Source organism: Balaenoptera physalus (genome assembly GCF_965194825.1).
Source record: "Balaenoptera physalus genome assembly, chromosome: 7".
NCBI lineage: Eukaryota > Metazoa > Chordata > Mammalia > Artiodactyla > Balaenopteridae > Balaenoptera > Balaenoptera physalus.
The window spans coordinates 46,216,461-46,231,359 of NC_138886.1; the positions used below are offsets into that span (position 1 = coordinate 46,216,461).

The 14,899-nt window shown below is 34.5% G+C and overlaps 1 long non-coding RNA gene across 1 annotated transcript in view; it reads left to right on the forward strand.

Moving 5' to 3' along the window:
• The window catches only part of LOC309664989, a 186,271-nt gene that overhangs the window by 27,635 nt on the left and 143,737 nt on the right, over window positions 1–14,899 (forward strand). Inside the window, exon 2 of the long non-coding RNA XR_014266125.1 lies at window positions 8,869–12,958. This is a non-coding gene — a long non-coding RNA (uncharacterized lncRNA). The remainder of the gene's footprint in view (window positions 1–8,868; window positions 12,959–14,899) is intronic.

Sequence of the window (14,899 nt, forward strand, 5' to 3'; positions counted from 1 at the left end):
GTGAGAAGTTGTTGCAAGTATTTCCTGGTTTGGGGAGGGGATGTGTTAATTTCTTCCAGCTAGTGGGGATCCCAGCATCTGCAAAACAACTAGGGGAATGTGTATCAGAATCTATCATCTTTAGAGAGGAGCTAAAGGAGAGAATGTGAGGGAAGGGTCTGTCCCAGGAAGGCCCCCTAGGGTTCTGCTCTGTTACAGTTATAAGTAGTAAATGAATTAACAGTCTACAAAGCAATTAGAAAGAATGAAATCTAGTAAATATCTAGTAAATGTTACCTACTATTATTACTTTCATTATATAATAATTTTGAAGCAGTTAAATACCATAAAACATTATCTGTAATTTTATTAATTCTTGTACTGTCAGAAATGTTATGTTAGCTTTCTCATTCTTACATGATTATTTTTACTTCTAGACTTGAATTTTTGGCAACATTATAAATCCATTACTCAGTTTCAAATTCTTTTGGGGATTGGTATAGATATCCAGTATTTTGGTTCCATATTATAAGAATATCTTGACGTGAATACATTCCTATATCTTATCTTGTATTTATTTATAAAGATAATCTATTCCCCTATTTTGACCCTTTTGATCAAATTAAAGTAAAATAAAATCCTAACTTATCCATCTAGGTAACAGCCATTTTCCTCTGCTCTCTCTTTATCCTCCCTTTTCTCATGATTAAAGTCACATGGAACATCTATGAATTTTGGAAACATCAATTTTCTTGTTGTACCAAACAACATTTCAATATTTTATTTATCATATTACTGAAATTTTAACATATGTTATTCCCTTACAGTTTTTAGAATTTCTCTCCACAAACAAAGCTATGTCTTCTACTATGTATGTGTGTGTGTGTGTGTATATATATATATATATATATATATATATATATATATATACATACACACACACACATATATATATGTATATATGTATGTGTGTGTGTGTGTGTGTGTGTGTGTATATATATATATATATATATATATATATAATAGAACATGATCCAAAACTTCAAAATTCAGAGGCACATTTAACTGACTTTAATATAAACATGAGTATATTGAAGAATCTTACATTTGAGACCATGTTTTAGTCATCATATATCATTGTGCTTTAAGTTTTTACTAAAAAGTAATATAGGAAAATATCTATATTGCTCAGGTGAAAAACAGAACAAAGAGGTAGAGTGAGTCAATTAGCTCACTTAGAAAGTTGGTCAAAAGTTTAGAACTAAAAGGTAAGGTTTCTAACTCAGTTATCTGGTCTTTTCTACAGAGAGTAGTCAAATATTACAATTGGAGTCTGGTTCCAATGTTAGCATATTTGGTGAAAACCAAGCACAGGTGAAATTATCTTTGAAAATTCTCTAAATTATCCATAAAGTACAGGACATGTACATGATTCTGTATGCACAACCCTGTAGATATATCTATCAGTTTGTTAGAACTTTAAACTGAAGCAACAGGTAGAGCAGATGAGATAGCAGGGTGAATTATGAGACTGGCCAGCCTATAGGACTGGAAAAAAAATAGATGAAAAATAAATGAAAGCATAGTATGATACTTCAGTGAAGTATTGTATTGAAGCTATAATGGACTCTAGGGTGGAAATTAGAAAATCTGATAAAAGGCTTTATTAGGGGAGGCTGTGCTGTGAGTCCCTAGCACTTGGAATGGGCTACCTGTTCAGTAAAGGGTCTTCAGTGAGATTCCTCAAAGAATTTAATCCGCATCCTCTGCAGTATGAGGGACAGAAGCAAGCAATGCTTGTCTCATGCAGAGATGTCTAAATGGCCAGAGACAGGTTGGCTAATGACCAACATGCAAGTCAGAGGAGGCGGTTGCACCCAGCTTGACCTGCATTTTCAGATTTTTTTTGATTAAAGCATGTATTACTGTTTCCTTTGGACCAGGAGTGGTCTATGAGCACCAGAGGTTTAGCAAGGGAGTTGTATTATGTTCTGCCCTGTGGATGTGCCTGTTCTCTAGCAGATACCAGATCCTTAGATTCCTAGTGGCTTTGGAATATTTAAGGTGAGAAGATGGAATTATGGATGATAGGTACCCAGCAATGGGAATAGGACATTCTAGACAATTCATGAGCGATCCATGACATGTTTTTCAGACCACAAATTCATCAGATGTAATAGAAAGTTCATGTAAAGAAATGTTCTATAATGTAGTAGATTTGGAAAAATAATAGTTACTAAATCCTTTTCTTGATATTTACAATACATATTAGCATATTCAAGATTCTGAAAAGTCTTGCAGTAAACACAATTTAATTTTGTTTAACCCATCATTTACAAATTATTTCTTTGAATATAGCCTTGTCAGTATACTGTGAAATAAAATTCATATTTGGAAGAACACCAAATAATTGAATGTTAAAGCATGCAGAATTAAATAATAAACCATTGGTAAAAAGGAACAGGAAAAGTCTCCTGCTAGAGGTGTTTTGCATCAGATTTTGAAGGACTGAAAATTAAAAAGGATTCCAGACACAGAAATGCTAACATGCCAATTCAGTACATTTTTGAGATTTTTTTTTTCCTCCGAGAAATATAAAGACAGATTGAGGAAAATGATGTAAAAATAAGAGAGACAGAGAGAAAGAGAAGTGGATGGAAGAGAACCTATAAAATATGAAACTTTTCACTTATTTCGTATTTCATTACTATATATGTTCCTGTCGTATATAATATAATTCACTGACAGGTAACACAACCAAGGTTAGTATTGTGTTCCTTAGTTATAGTACCTATGATGGAAACAAATTAATTGAATTGGAAAATGCTTTTCTCCTACTCATCTGAAGATTTTTCATATATTTAGAGATGACAAAGTGGTTTTATTGACAGAGACCAGGGTTTCTAAATCTCATCAGTATTAACATTTTGGGCCAGATAATTCTGTGTTTTGGTGTCTATCTTGTGTATTTGGGGATATTTAGCAGCATTCCTGGCCTCTACCCACTAGATTTCAGTAGGACCACTTCCCTCCCCAGACTTGTATGTACCCTGGGAGACAAAATTGCCCCTGTTTGAGAACTACTGGTCTAAACTATAGATAATTTTTTTTAAAAATGTGAAGCTCATGGTAGAATCTTATAATCTATTCCTCGATTCCCTATTCTTGGAGTGATTCCAGGTAATATTTGCACATTTTAACGATTCTGGATTTGACTAACTTAAATAATTAAAAGCTAGAGCCGACACTGAAAATATATTTTCCCAAAATGAACAATGCAAGCCTGCCATCTATTTAAGAAAGCATGTTTGTAGCTATGGCACATGTCCTCTTTCATTGTTACATAATAGGCTTATTCTTTGAATTGTGCTAAAGATTTAACACCACAGTTTCTCATGCACAATATCAGATGCCAGGGATTCCTTGTTCCTTTTGAACACACATAAGAAAATCAAAGTTTCTGAGATAAGATGAGATGTCTCTACAGTGTTATCTTCCTACTTGCTATTCTTCACTGACAAGACTAAACAGAGCACTAGAGGAATTGCAGCTATTAATTTCTTTATGAAGGAATAACACTGTAATAAGATCTGCATAGCTTTATCATCTGAGATTCCTATTTTTCTTCTATGTTCACATGCATGTACTCAAAATCCCTCATTTGGAAATGCTCATAAAAGAAGTAACAAATCCATCTCTACATCAAGAATGAAATATATAAAACCAGCTTGGTTCCTTCTCTTCTTTTTCTTTTATACACTGATATAAACATTATTATTTGGGTATCTACATATGGCTCTGAAATCCTGTGCAGCTGTTCAAATGTTGAAATTAAATGAAATAATCATTCTTGCTTTAAAAAAAAAAAGTAAAACAACCTTTAGACCAAATGTGATGCATTATATTGACATAATAAATGTGGACATTAATTAAAGAGCAGCAGAATCCAGCAGAGAAGTTTGCCCTCCATCTGCTTGACTTGAGGTAATAACAATGTTCTGTTAACCCAAACTGACAGATTTTCTAGGGTTTGACTTCATCTCTAAAGTTGCTGCTCCTGGTATGAATCACCATATGTGTGACATCATCCATAGCATGCCGTGTGGAGTAAAATTAACTGCTTATTTATTTATTGCTTTTGCTTTCAGTTTTTTCATTCTGTCTTTATCTTGAGCTCTGTGTTATATGCAATCCTTTGCACTTGTGTTAGGTTACTGCCCCTCCGCTTTCCAGTACAAAGTGCTTAGGCCCAATAAGAAGCCCTAAGTTCTGATTGCTCATATACGCCAAAAGGAAGTTACATAAAGCCACATCATATCCACACTGAGAAAGAGCTAAACTAGTAAAAGCGAAACACGGCATACTAATTATTAGGGTTATTATCCAAGCCAGATATGAAAGCAGAAGTATGTTAAACCCATCACACATTCTGTACAAAAAAGAAAAGAACTTACAGAATTTCCTAAATAATAAATGAGTGGCATGGGGGATCTTGTCCCAGAACGGAAACTTAAATCTTTGAATCTGTTCATATCCAGTATATATTAGTTAACCAAGGGACTGTTTTCCTCTTCCATCTCATTACAGATCAAACATCAAAAGCTTTCCACTAGAAGCAGGCACCCAGGAGGCATTTTGCTTTGTCACAATACAGTCTTCACAGCCTCCCTGATAGGAGCGCGAACTCTCTTGGTAGTCTTAAAGAACAACAGTGCAGTTATTTGTGGTGCTTCTTCCTCTCCTCCCCTGGAATTGTTGCTTCACTGTAATAAGTAACATTCCTTCCAATTATCCAAGCTCCTCAAGTCCACAGAGCTGACCCCCATGACTTTAGAACAGGCTCACTGTTTAGAGTCATTAATCCGAGATTATAAACATGGAGGGAGATTCATGAGAAAGGGATGAACTCATGGTTCCTGAAGAAAGACAATGGCATGCAGTGTTTTTTCAGAGGCTCTGTGTGTGTGTCTGTGTGTGTCTGTGTGTGTCTGTTTTGACTTTAAATCCTTCCTCTTTCCTGAGAGGATTTTTTCCCCTCATGTTTTGAACTGCCATTATCCTCTGCTTGTTCTTAGCTGGAGTGGTAAGCAATATCTATCACAGCTGGTATGTCGGGAATGGTTTCGTTTTTCTCTATGTATTTGGACAGCAGATTCCAGAAGGCAACACCCTACCCTGATGGAGCAGTGTAAAAAATTGGGCAGATCAGATTTGCAAACTTTTTATCCACTAGCCAATGCCAGAATTTAATTGCAAATTGCTCACCTTTCCTATAAACCCATCTGTTTTTTTAAAATTAAATATGATAATAATGCACTATTGGTGACTCTGTGTAAGTCAGAACCCCTGAGATACAGTTATATGAATTTAAGGCATTACACTGATTCTAGAGATCATCCTGAATGTTTTGATGTTCTCTGGTCTTTCTTCTTGAGTTCTACAAAGTTTTTTTTTTTGTTTTTTTTTTTAATCTCTGGAGGAAAAGAAGGAACTACATATAATAGACACCTATATTCTATACTGTTCTGTTTATAAGCTAATGTAGTAATTAGGAATCTTGAACTCATTTTTGTGAACTTGATATGTATCCAAGTCTTTCATCTTCACTAGAGATCTGATTAAATCTTCTGAGATCTTTTTGGAAGCTGAAGAGAAATAGCATCCTGAATCTGCATGATTTCAATACTACATTACATAGGAAATTAAAACATTCTTTTTGTTGCTGGAGTTGGCTTTAGAACAAACAGCATGTGTCCCCCTTGGTCTGGAGCTCTGATGTCAACGTGAGCTAAAATATTCTTCCATCCATTTCCAACCTCGGCTGCTTTTGCTACTTCCTTATAAAAATTATACATACACTTTGCAAATGAAGAAAGGAATTAGTGATGCTCTCTCATTTCCTGTCTTCCCACAGATGGTGATAAATTCTAATTCAGACTCCATTAAACCTGAGTAGAGAAACCCAGCAGGTGGCTATACTAATGGAAAATCCTGGCTTTAGAATAATGGGAATTACAACCGACAGCTCTTCTACACCACAAAAAAGATGATGTATCCTTATTGACAGTGTCGCATTTGAGTCCAGAAGGCTGATCTGATAGTTCATTCCTGGCACAACGGAAGCTAAAAGCCCCCTGGGTGTTTTCTTGGCCGCACCACTGTAATTTTTGTCATATGAACTTTCTATTACAATTCATTTTACAAATCTCATATAAGTTGAAGAGAGTAAGAGGAATGAAAGGGAGGAGAAGGAAAGAGGGGACCTTTATTTTGCCTACAGGCATACTTTTATTCTTTTTTTCTTGGTTTAAAGGACAAATAAAGGTTGACACACAACAGTATTTCCAGCCAATTCGGTATTTTTAATGCTGACATACTTGGCCCAAGTTCTTTTAGTGATGCTAGACAAGCTCATCTGGGGGAGTTTCTGTTTGAAAGATGCATAGATTGCCCTGGAGGTGCAATGCCTGATATCGCACTAGAATTCTTGCAGGAATTTTTCATTTGTATGTATTTTTATCCCCTTTTCTTTTAGCACCACCTTAATTTTTAAACTATAACACAGTATTTGCAAAAAAAGATTTGGTCACACTGATCTGAAAAAGCATCCACGTATTCAAATATTTAGAACCTCATATTTTCAATAAGCCTTCAAGTCTCTGAAAATATAGCAAGGAGTTATCAAAATATTTCATTGTTTTCACCATCTGTCAGCTGTTTAAAAATATTAATATTAATAATCATACTTTGCACTTACTCAATATAGCAGGTTTCCTTTCTAGAACTGTTAGTACTTTGCAAAACTGAACTGAGTCATTGACGCTTTTTCCCCACAAACACCCTTCTGGGTAAAAAAAGTAAATGTGCGGAAAATATTCAAAAGACAGGTGAAGTTTGGAAATGGGCTGGAGAAGTTAACTTTTAATTCAATGCAGAATTTTGTTTCTTCAGCCAATTAATCTCATTCACTTTTCATTTTGCAACTTGTTGAGTGGAAGCTTTGTTTTAACCAGTTAAAGAGCTTGGTCATCCTGCTTTCATTACCCACAAGTTCAAAGCTTATAAACTGGCCTGTAACTGAAAAAGAGACCTACTAGCTTAGAGATTTGTGGCTCAAGGAAGAGGTCTTAGGACCTTAGAGAAGAGGAATACAGACCTGATGAGACCATAACAGAGAGGGACTTGTACTATTATCACTTTCTTAGCAAGCATGAACTGGAAATTGACATAAGTACGTCCCTGTCACAAATGTGTAGGTGTGGGTATCTTTTAATACATATATATGTATAGAATTCTCACTACATATGGTCATAATCATTTTTAATTAGCTTCTCTTTGTTATAATGTTCTTAATTAAAAAACTGCCCCAGATACGTTTTATGGGGCTATCCCCAGCTGAAAGGCAGACCGTGACTCCCTATCAAATTGAAGAAGGGGCAAGCCACTGCAAGAGAGCAATTCACAATGGATGTTACGGCAAGAACAATTATTTATATCTGACCAAATTAGAAATATAAAATACCAAATCAGAAGAGTTATGAAATATTTTCCCTTTAAATGGTTTCATCATGTGAAAGCACTAATCCCAATGCACAGATTTGTCAGCAAAATCAAGGAAGACTCAGATGAAGTCACGATGTAAATGTAAGAGACTTTTGAGTTCCCTATTCATATTTTAGAGTCTACCACTGTTGCCTACAGGCATAAATTGCTAGGAAAGCAGACACTGAGAACCTAAAATGCCTGATGATATAAAAATATTATCATTTTGCGTTTTAAAAATTGTAGTAACATTTATTGACTGTTTAGCATGTGCTGGGCTCTGTTCATTATATTATTTAAGATTTGAAATACTCTTTTACAATAGTATCCCTATTTTACAGAAAAATAAACAGAAACATTTCCAATTTAGTTCACCTTACCACAGTCATTTTACTTGAAAGGGAGTATGCTGGAGTTTGAATTCATGTCTTGCTGTCTCAAAAAAAAAAAAAAATTGAAATCTCAATTGTGTAATGTAGTGGATCTCAAAGTGTGGTTCTTGAACATGCAACATCAGCATTACCTGAAAACTTGTTAGAAACGCAATTCTCGGGCCCCAACTCAGACTTATTAAATCAAAAATTCTGGGGCTCGGACCCAGAAATCTGTGTTTTTGAAAGTCCTCCAGAGAATTCTGATGTACAATGTTTAAGAATCACAGTTTGTGTTGGTGAGGAAGTGGAGTAAATGAACCCTTGTACACTGATGATGGGAAAGTAAATTGGTACAACCATTGTGGAAAACAGTATGGAGGGTTCTCGAAAATTAAAAATAGAACTATCATGTGATCCAGCAATCCAACTTCTGAGTATATATCAGAGGGAAATGAAATCAGTATCTCATAGAAATATCTGCACTCCCATGTTCATTACAGCGTTAATCACAATACTATACATAGGCTATTGTGATTTGTGCAAACAGGTTGTTCAATACTTTTAGAGAAGAGCAATTCATTTTGGCCTGGGATTAAAGGCTAAAATATCTCTCTGCAGGTGGGGGTTGGGAAGGGATTGGTACTAATTAAGGCACTTGGTCAAATCTTTAGTCATTTCCTTCCCTTTAGTCTATTACTCACCCTTGGCCCTCATTGTACCTGCTAACTCCTGAGACCAGGGCCTCACTAGGGTGCTAACCAGCAGACTGATTCCCAGGTCTCCCCAGTCCCCTGAAACTTTCTGGGCTGAGGCTTTCTGAACTCATTTCATTCTTCAAAGTGTTCCTAGCTACTTTCTGTCATGTAGAAATGTATTGAAATATTTAATTTTTTACTCTTATCCAATTACACCCCCTGGCTCTCTTCACCGTTATGATTGTATTTATTTGTGGAATTTTACACTTGTATTTCAGTGATGCGTCTGGAGAGCAGGGCAGAAAATATGGAGTCATCTGGGACTAGAATTGGGAAAACTGTGGACTGTTACTAATAGAGAAGAGATACCCGTAGTGTACTGAATGTAAAAGTGGGCTTCAAGTCAGAAGAGGTAAGATTAAAAATAAACTGATTTTGCAACTTACTGTTTATACTTGGACACTTAAAATGATAATAATGCTTATTACAAATCTTAACTTGAGAGAGCAAGAAATGTTTATTTTCTAATATTCTCAATTCGAATTTTTAGTTCTTGAACTTTAACCAATTATATGTGTGAGAAAACTTACCATAACTCTCTCCAAAAAGCCAACAGAAAAAGTATTTTAAGGTATAGCTACTTAAGCTATACATCTAGACAAATTAGTGAGTCATTAAGTCATTTAAATGGTGGCAATTAGCATTATAATAAAATGAAACAAACAAGACTGTAATAGAAAATAAAATATCAGCATATCTAAGTAGCAGTTCTAGAATTATACTGAATGTGAACTGATAACAAAATTTGATCATTTCATTGTATTTTTCCATTATATTTTTCTGCCTTTATTAAGCCATATTTTATCCAAAAAAGGAGCAAATTTTAAAACATTCAAATTAAAATGTGAAATCCTTAGAATGATAACCTTCATGACATAAGCACAGTATATTGTGTGTTCTCAGGAAAAGGTAACATAAATCTATATAGATTTTATGTGAGGATCTTAAAGGAAGGCTGGCTTCACATCACATTAGTTAGCTTAGAAAATCTTTATTATTTCTTAAGGATTCTAGCTGCTGTCCTGAAATAATATGTATATATGTTCTTGTAAATTTATCAAACAAATACAGTTTTGACTTCGGAACTACTTTTATTCTCCAGAAAAATTTTGTAAATCTATGTTTTAAAAACTACAGTAGGCCTTTGAGAGAGGATAGAGTTATTTGGTACCTCTGTTTAGCCATAAAAACCTTGATCCTAATTATGGACCAAAGTAATCTATAGTAGCTTACTATTAAAGACTAAACTTTTTTTTAAATCACAGTGAAGCAATCTTAGACTAGACGATCCTGATTAAAGAATATGAAAGGAAATACTGTGCATTGATATATTCCTATTTTAATTTCTAAAATTCATTAGAATATTTTAAGTATATTTTACTTTTACATAAGCCGAAGTGTGGTTCTATTTTTCATGAAGTCTCCTGTGCCTTTAATGGATATAATCATGCATTTTTCACCAAAAAAATTTTGTTAAATGTATTTTCCCGAAATTCATGGGAAATCACCAAAATATTCAAGGCTGAGAGTGGCAACATTAGATCTATATTTTATAAAGTTAGTTTTGTAGCAGTGTGGAAAATGTAGTGGAAGAAGGGAAGAAAGGGGAAAGTAGACTAGTTAGGAAGTTGCATTAATTCAGGAGAGAGTTGTTGATGGTACGAATTAGGTCAGTAGCAGTGGTGATGTGAAAAAAATGAATTCTAGAGATTTTTATTTTAAGACTTGGAGGAATAAGTATGGGAATCCCAAGTCTTCAGCCCTAGTTGGGATAAGAATAATGAAGGAAGCAGTTGATGGGAATCTCCGGTATGAAATTAGGAAGGGTTGAAATCTCATCAGTCAGAGGTCTCCAGAGAAACAGAGCCAATAGAATGGATGGACAGATAGATAAATGGTAGGTAGGTAGGTAGGTAGATAGATAGATAGATAGATAGATAGATAGATAGATAGATAGATAGATAGATTTTAAGAAATTGGCTCACATGATTGTGGAGGCTGGCAAGTACAAAAGTTTCAGTGTAGGCCAGCAGGCTGGAGATTCAGGGAGAAGTTGGTGAAGTTCAAGTCCAGAGATAGTCTGGAGACAAAGTTTCCTCTCCCTCAAGAGACCTCTATCTGTTTTCTCTTAAGGTCTTTATGTGACTGGATAAAGTCCACCCATAATATAGAATAAAAGTTTGCTTTACTCAAAGTTTACTGATTTACATATTAATCTCATCTAAAAAATACCTTCACAGAGATACTCAATTTGGTATTTGACCAAATATCTGGGTACTGTGGCCTAGCCAAGTTGACACATAAAATTAACCATCACAAATTAGAAATAATGTTTATTATCAGGCAAGTAGATTTATGTAGTAACTGTGATTGTCAGTAGGTAAAAGAAGAGAATATAGGTTCCCTACTGAAGAGAATTGGTAAAATATGGAGTCTATAATTGACAGAGGAGTGTCAAACACAGACTGATTTTCTTTGCCTCCATTCTTCCTGAGCTTCTATTTCCCACCGCCAACACTTTCCAGGCTTATTTCAGTCCTCAAAAAAACCCTAAACAGGCAGGAGGCATTGTAATTACTTTTTCCATGCTCTCCCTTCCCTTCCCCTTCAACAGGATTTATTTAGAATAAAGTCATCTTCTAGGACAATGACCAGTATATAATCAGAATTACAAGAGGCTTGTGTTCCTTTAATCATACTGACATTCTGCCTGGATGCCCTGTATTGAGATGTGGAATTGAAACCAATATTCTCTTCAGGCTCAACGCATACATTAGCCAACTTCTGTGTCCCTTACTGTACATAAGTCTGAAGTCAGAAGTTCTTAAATTGGAGATTTCCTGCTCTTGAGGAATACAGAGTCAAGGTCATTCAGACACAAAAAAGGAACATGTGTGTATCAAATATTGTTGGAAAATATATAAATATCAATATAGTAAAAGGAATTCACTGAGTCTCCACACAGAATCAGTTATATGAAAGAAACCAGCAATTTCTTCATTTTCAAGAGACGAAAAAAATTAAAACAAAACTTCTTGTTCAACAAGAAAGAAAAACACCTTTTCTTCATAACAATTCCAAGAAAAATTCTGAATGTTATAGAAAACCATTCCTAGCATAGTAATTCACAGGTGCTCTAGAACCAGAAACCCCAGTTTCCTACCTCTACCAGTTACTAACTCTATGCCTTTGTTCAAGTTACTCAACTTGTTTGTACTTCAATTTCCTTGACTACAAAATAGGAATAAAATATTACTGAGAAAAGAGAAAAGTAGCTTCTGCCAGTTGGTAGCTAGCTTGTTGCTAGGCCTGTACTCACAGCTAGGCTGGGTATTCTCCCACTGAACAAAACAATGCCAGACATCACCACCATCAGATGGTCATTCTGCGACCAACATCACTCATAATCATGTCTGAGCAAAAACAAAAATATGATCACGGAGTAAACCACAAAAATTACTAAATCCCCCTCTCACAGATAACGTGAGAAATGCCTGCTTCTTTATCCATTATACCTTAGCCCCATTTTATTTTTAACATGTTCTTCATACAAATTAATATATACAATCATAGAATCCTCCCTCCTTCCTGATAATACTCAATTCAGAGCAAACTCCTACTTATATAAATTCTCTCTAAAATTACCCAACCAAGACCAAACTTTTTAAATCACTTCTAATACCTTCTTGCTGGGATGGACCGTGGTTTTCAATGTTGTGCAGTTTTATTTATTGAAACAAATTAATAATATCAATTTTTTTTCAATATCAGGTATGTTTTTCTTGGCCTTTGCAGGGCATGGGACTGCTATAAGTAGCAAATTGGTTAATGTATATAAATCATTTAAAACAGTATCTGGCATATAGTAAGGTTAAGCCATTATTATTTTTAAGTACAAACAAAATGCCCCCAGGAATGTTAAGACTCCTGTATAGGTATTTTTCTTTTATACATTTAACAAATGTTTATTTATTAGGCTCCTTCTACACTTCATACATATTGCTATATATGTGAATACAAAGTGAAATTGTGCCTACCTTTAATATTTAAGTTAGATCATAGCCTCCTGTGGATTTCCAAGGCTATTTAAATTGTCCAAATAACCCCTTCTGCAATCTGTCCAATTGCACATAATGTATTACTCAGCCTTCTTTACCTTCATATCTCTATATTTCCACCAGCACAGGGCTGTTTTCCATGATAATCACCATGAAAGCTTTTGGGATAATAGAAGAGAATGACATCTCCAAATATGATGGTACCTAAAATGAATAACCAAGGATGATCCTTAGGAGGGATTACTGAAAGGTAAGCAGATGACACACTTCTGGTTTTCCATAGCTGACTATATTCCAGTCCACTGGATGTAATTATAAACAGAGACCATTTTCACTCTCAGACATATCTTGGTTTGGATGATATATATTTCCCCTACATAGTGGCCATCATTCTGTTTGGTGTCCCATCATGTAGTTGCCGCCCATTCTTCCATCTCTACTCTCTCTTCCATTAGAGGCACCACAAATGACATTGTAAAAGCAAGCAGTCACTCTTTTATATTTTATTTAAAACCATATTATTTCATGTCAATCTGACTTATTCAAAAAATGTTTTATATACAAAGGAATGATTATCTTTCTGGGATAATTACTTTTTGCTATATCCTGGAATAGTTGGTTTAAATGGCAGCTGTTTTTTTAAAGATAATTTTAATTTTTTACTAAATATATTTGTTTTAATCATACCATAATACTGTTTTATAAGTTTTTATTCAATAATATGATTTTGGCATATTTTTATTTTAGTAATATAGTAAAGATACATACTATATATATTATTATTTCTTGGCTATGTAATAGTCTACTATGACACTGTAGCAAATTTAATAAGTTATCAATTTTTACTATTTCAAGTAATACTTCATTGATCATATTTCTACAGATATCTTTATATTAGGCAAAACTATGGAGACAGTAAAAAGATCAGTGGTTGCCAGAGGTTTGGGGGAGAAGGATGAATAGATGGAGCACAGAGAATTTTTAGAGCACTAAAAATATTCTGTATGATAGATACTACATTGATGGATACATGTTATTATGCATTTGTCCAAACTCATAGAATGTACAACACCAAGAGTGAACTGTAAGGTAAACTACGGGTTTGGGGTGATTATGATATTTCAATGTAAGTTCATCATTTGTAAAAAATGTACCCTGTGGTGAGGGATGCTGACAATGGGGGAAGCTATGCGTATGCAGGGGTTATAGGGGAAATCTCTGTACCTTCCTCTTAATCTTGCTGTGAACCTAAAACTGTTCTAAAGAAACTAAGTCTTAAAAAAAAACACATGGATGGGGAGAAAATATTTGCAAAACATATATTTGATATATTACTTGTATCCAGAATATATATTAAAAATCACAGAATTCAATAATAAAACAACCCAATTTTTAAAAGAGCCAAAAGATTTGAAAAGATATTTCACAAAAGAAAAGAGCCAAATGACAAAACAAGCACATGAAAAGGCGATCAATGTCATTACTCATTAGGGAAATAAAAATTACAACAATGAGATTCCACTACACACCTGTTAAAATGGCTGATGAGGATGCGAAGCAACTGGAACTCGCATTAATTGCCTGTGGGAGTGTAAAATATTACATTCACTTTGGAAAACAGTCTGGCAGTTTCTGACACAATGAGACATACACAACAAATATATTTATGACTCAACAATCTTACTCCTAGGTATTTATGCAAGAGAAACAAAAATCCATGTCCACATAAATACCTTATATGAATGGTTATAAAGACTTAATTATTATTGTTATAAACTGGACACAACCCATGTGCCATTACATGTGAGTGAATAAACAAATTGAAGTGCTTCTGTACAATGGAATACTGCTGATCAGTTTACCCCTCAATAAAAAGGAATTAACATGCAAAAATGAAGACAAATCTTAAAGTATTATGCTAAGTGAGAGAGTCCACACAAAAGGCTGTATTTTGTATGATTCCATACTTACCACATTCTAACAGACTCAAACTTATAGGGACAGAAGTCAGATCAGTAGAAGCCAGGATCTGTGGGTGGGGAAAGCAGATTGATTATAAACAGTGATGAGGGAGTGTTTTACGGTGGTGAAAATATTTTGTATGTTGATTGTGGTTGTGGTACAAACTTCAGGTTGTTTGTCAAAACTCATTGTGTCTTTTAATGTACCTAAATTATACCTAAAAAAACCC